We start from the raw sequence: 5,815 nt of genomic DNA, 5'->3' as shown, positions 1-5,815 counted from the left end.
TTGTTGTTCAGTCACTAAGTCATGTCTGACTCTTTGCAACCCCATGGACTGTGACACACCAGGCTCGTCTGTCCTCCACTATCTCCTAGAGTTTGCTCAAATTCATTTCCATTGAGTCCGTGATGCTATCTAACCATCTTGGTGAGAGTGTCTTTCTGGCTTTGGAAACTAGGAAAGAAAAAGTAAGAAAATGAAAAAATCAATTAGGAAGCCCAATATGATGAATATAAGATTCAGGAAAAGAGGAGAGAAAAGAGAAGGGAAGAAACTAACAAAGAAACTTAACAAGATTGCAAGTTATAAAGTAAACATGGAATATCTTTCTGTCTCTTACACACACACACACACACACACACACACACACAGAAGCATGGAAGAACCTGAAAATGAACATTTAAAATTCCATTTATAATATTATAAAAATATTAATGCTTAGGGATAAATTTAACAAAACATGTGTAAGATCTCTACACTGAAAATTACAAAGCACTGCTGAGAAAAATTAAAGACCTTCCTAAATGGAGAAATATACCATGTTCACGGATTGCAAAGCTCAATATTATTAAGAAGTCAATTTCCCTCAAATAAAGCTAAGTGTGAAAGTAGCTCAGTAGTGTCCAACTCTTTGCCACCCCGTGGACTGTACCTGTTAGGCTCCTCTGTCCATAGAATTCTTTAGGCCATAATACTGGAGTGGGTAGCTGTTCCCTTCTCTAGGGGATCTTATCAACCCAGGGATCAAATCCAGGTCTCCCACATTGCAGGTGGATTCTTTACCATCTGAGCCACCAGGGAAGCTCAAATAGAGCTAACGGTTTAGTCAATCCCAACAAAAATCACAGCAGCCTTAAGAAAAATAAAAGTGAATTAACAATTCAAAAAGTTATATAGATGGGATTCCTTAGCAGGTCAGACAGTAAAGAATCTGCCTATAATGCAGGAGACCCAGGTTCAATCCTTGGGTTAGGAAGATCCCCTGGAGAAGGGAATGGCTAACCACTCCAGCATTCTTACCTGTAGAATTCCATGGACAGAGGAGCCTGGTGGGTTACAGTCCATGGGATCACAAAAAGTCAGACACAACTGAGCAACTAAGACACACACAAAGAACTTAGGACAACCAAAACATTCTTGAAAAAGAACTAATTTGGAGTAACTACGCTTCCTTACTTTCCAGGCTTACTATAAATCTATAGTAATCATGGCAATGTGGTATTGCAGAAAGACAAATAGATCAATAAAACAGAAGTAAAAGTCCAGAAATAAATCCATAATCACATACTCAAAAGTTTTTTGGGGGAGTGCTGGGAGGCATGTGGTGAGACCTTAGTTTCCTGACCAGGGATTGAACCTGTGCCCCTTGCATTGGAAGCACCAAGTCTTAACCAACGGATTGCCAAGGAAGTCCCTGTAGTCAACAGATTTTTAACAAAGGCACCAAAGCAGTTTATGGGAAAAGGAAATTATTTTCAACAGGTGGTGCTGGAACCATGTGGACAAAAATAAGCTCTAAAATCTTACCTCACATTGTCTGCAAAGTTTAATTAAAAATGGATCACATAGGGACTTCCCTGGTGGTCCAGTGGTTAAGCCTCTGTGCTCCTAATGCAGGGGACCTGGGTTCGATCCCTGGTTGGGGAGCTAGATCCCACATGCTGCAACTAAGACCCAGCACAGTCAAATAAAAACAAATATAAATAAAATATTTTTAAAAATGGATCACATAGCTAAATGTAAAAGCCAAAATTCTCATGTCATCCAAAAACATTATTAGGAAAATAAATAGTAAAGTGATAGACTGGGAGAAAATATTTGTAATTGATATATCTAATACAGGACTTGTATCCAAAATATTTAATAACCTATAATTTGATGTCTTTTTAAGTCAATGCCAAAGAATGTTCACATTACCAGACAATTGCACTCATTTCCCATGCTAGGAAGGTAATGCTCAAATGCCTTCAAGCTAGGCTTCAACAGTATGTTAACCAAGAACTTCTAGAAAAGGCAGAAGAACCAGAGAACAAATTGCAAACATCCTCTGGATCATAGAAAAAGCAACAGAATGCCAGAAAAACATCTACTTCTGCTTCATTGACTACACTAAAGTCTTTGACTGTGTGGATCACAACAAACTATGGACAATTCTTCAAGCGATGGGAATACCAGACCACTTTACCTGTCTCCTGAGAAACCTGTATGCAGGTCAAGAAGCAACAGCTAGAACTGGACATGGAACAATGGATTGGTTCCAAATCAGGAAAGGAGTATGTCAACACTGTATATTGTCACCATGCTTATTTAACTTATATGCAGAGTACATCATGCAAAATACCAGGCTGGATGAAGCACAAGCTGGAATCAAGATTGCTAGGAGAAATATCAACAATCTCAGATATGCAGATGATACTGTTCTAATGGCAGAAAATGAGGAGGAACTGAGAGCCTCTTGATGAAAGTGCAAGAGGAGAGTGAAAAAGCTGGCTTAAAACTTCAACATTCAAAAAACTAAGATCATGGCATCACTTCATGATGGAAACAGTGACAGACTTTATTTTCTTGGGTTCCCAAATCATTGAAAGTGGTGACTAAAGCCATGAAATTAAGAGATGCTTGCTCCTTGCAAGAAAAGCTATGACAAAACTAGACAGCATATTAAAAAGCAGAGACATCACTTTGCAGATGGAGGTTCATATAGTCAACGCTATGGTTTTTCCAGTAGTCAAGTATGGATGTGAGAGGTGGACCATAAAGAAGGCTGAGCACTGAGAATCAATGCTTTCGAACTGTGGCACTAGAGAGGATTCCTGAGAGTCCCTTGGACAGCAAGGAGATCAAACCAGTCAATTCTAAAGGAAATTAATCCTGAATATTCATTGGAAGGACTGATGCTGAAGCTGAAGCGCCAATACTTTGGCCCCTGGATGCGAAGAACTGACTCATTGGAAAAGATCCTGATGTTGGGAAAAATTGAGGGCAGAAGGAGAAGGGGTTGACAGCGGTTGAGATGCTTGGATGGCATCACTGACTCAATGGACATGACTGAGCAAATTCCAGGACATAGTGAATGACAGGGAAGCCTATACTCCATGGGGTCACACAGATTCAGACATGACTGAGCAATTGAACAACAACAAAGCCTATTTAATAGCAATTTCCCTTTCTCCTCCCTTCAGTCTCTGGTAACTGCTATCCTACTTTCTATTCCTATGAATTTCACTACTTTAGGTATCTCATAAAAGCAGAATCATACAGTATTTGTCTTTTTGTGACTGGCTTATTTCACTTAGCATAATGACTTCAGGTTTCATCTATGTTGTAGCATATGACAGAATTTTCTTCCTTTTAAAGACTGATTAATATTAATCTGTCCATGAACCTTTGGGTTGCTTCTATCTCTTGGCTATTATGAATGAACAGGAATGTTAATATATGTTGTGCACTTGTATGCAAATGCCCTACTCTCAATTCTTTTGGATATACATCCAGAACTGGTATTGCTAAATCATATGGTAGTTCCATTTGCACTTTTTCGAAGAACCTCCCTACTATTTTCCATAAGGGCTGAACCATTTTGTAATCTCACCAATACTGCACAAGGATTCTCATTTCTTTACATCCTCATCTATATTTGTTCTTTTCTTTTTTTAATAGTAGCCATCCTAACGGCTGTGAGGTGGTATTTTGTGGTTCTGACGTGCATTTCTTTGATGATTACTGATGTTGAGTATCTTTTTATACGCCTGTTGAACATTAGTGTATCATCTTCGGGAAATGTTTTGTTAAGTCCTTTGCCCATTGTTATATCAGTTTATTTGATTTTTGGCTACTGAGTTGTAGAAGTTCTTCAGATATTCTGGATGTCTTATCACACATATGACTGGCAAATATTTTCTCCATCCATAGGCTGCTTTTTCACTCTGCTATGTCATTTGATACACAAAAGGTGGTTTGTTTGTTTGTTTTTTTTTTTTTTGACCATGCTGTATGGCATGCAGGGTCTTAGTTCCCCTACCAGAGATCAAACCCGTGCCCTCTGCAGTGGAAGGGCAGTGTCCTAACCACTGTACCACCAGGGACGTCCCACATAAAAGTTCTTAAGTTTGATGTAGTTCCATTTGTCTGTATATGCTTTTGTTGCCTGTGCTTTTTGTGTCATAAACAAGAATTCATTCATTGCCAAGTCCAAGGTCCTGAATATTTTCCCCTATGTTTTCTCCTAAAAGTTTTACAGTTTTGGTCTTAGGTTTAGGTCCTTAATCCATTTTGAGTTAATTTTTATATATGATATAATGGTTCAAGTTCATTCTTTTGAATGTGGATACCCAATTTTCCTGACACCACTGGTTGAACAGACTGTCCTTTTCCCACTGAGACATCATTGCACCTTTGTCAAAGATCATTTGACTATATACCTGAGGGCTTTTTAAAAATATAGTTTTCAGAGCAGGTTTAGATTCACAGCAAGTACAGAATTCTCATGTATCCCTTGCTCCTCCCCAACCCATATGCTAAATACGCTTTTAGCTTCCTGATGTAAACTTAAGATTATAAAACTTTTCAAATATATGCATGTAAAGATACAGATCTTCCTCTAAACACTACTCTCACTGCATCCCATAAACTCTCTTAGGTAGTATTTTCATTATCTTCTGGTTCAAACCATTTAAAAATCCCCATTGAAGTGTTTTTTGACTTAGAGGTTTAGAATTACATTGCTTACCTTCCAAATATTTGTGGATTTTCTGGCTTTTTGTTATTTCTAGTTTAATTATGTTGTGGTTAGAGACCATATTCTAATTTCCAGCCTCTTAAATCTGAGACTTGTTTAATGACCCTGCATCACGAACTTGATGTGGTTTTGTTATGATGGGAAAGCCGGTGGATTCAGACTGTCATTTTTTTTTTTCTTCCTGCTTTGGTTTTGTATAGAGTGCACTGTGGTAGCGAAAAACTGTAAGTTCTGATGTCTTAAAACAGCGTTCCACTCAGGGGTATGTCCTCTAAATTTACACAATGATTAGGATGCGGTTCAAGAAAGGAGTACCTCAAGGCTGTATATTTGTCACCCTGCTGCAGCCCACGGGGTCGCAGAGTCGGACAGGACTGAGCGACTGAACTGAAAGACAGTACTTTAGAGCAGCATCATCGGACTGTTAGGAACGCTTTCTACCCGTCACGGAATGGCAGGGCGGTACAACTGTTCTGAGTCCGCCACAGCTCGAGATTGATACTTCACGAGCCATCTGTGTATCTCTCGAAGCAACGGAAGTAGTACCCTCTTTTTCGGGGGTGGGGATTGTCTCGTCAGAGGTGACAAAGCTAGTAAGTTCTCAAAACTCAGAAGCTCTCTGAGGGAGAGGATATAAGTTAGGCAAAGCTCGAGAATGGTGGCAGAATGCCTCTTCCCGGCATTGAGAGAGCAAGTCTCTTGCGACGTCTAACGAAACAGGGCCTCGGGTAACAGCCAGCCTTCAACTTCGCGGCCCCATAACCCATCCGCAGGGAGAGCCTCCCGCAAGAACCTTTTCTACCTTCTTTCCCAGCAGCTCAAATTTCCAGCAAGAAGAGGAACTGGGTGTGGCAAAAAAAAAAAAAGTCAGTCAGGGAACCGCCTGTCACATGACAGGATGGAGGACCTGGGGAGCCTTGGTCCGCCCTGGCCCCGCCCCCTTGACGCCACCGCAGTGACCCCGCCCCCTCCGCCGTGGGGTGGAGCACGAGGCCCCTCCTCCAAACGGCCTCCCCTCCGAGGGCCAGTCTGGCCCGTAGGGCGGGGCGAGAGGCCCAGAGGGAGCCTGTTCTAGGAGAGGGC

The sequence above is a fragment of the Cervus canadensis genome, chromosome 8, assembly GCF_019320065.1.
Source record: "Cervus canadensis isolate Bull #8, Minnesota chromosome 8, ASM1932006v1, whole genome shotgun sequence".
NCBI lineage: Eukaryota > Metazoa > Chordata > Mammalia > Artiodactyla > Cervidae > Cervus > Cervus canadensis.
The sequence above is the reverse complement of the archived record's forward strand: the minus strand, read 5'-3'. Positions refer to the sequence as shown.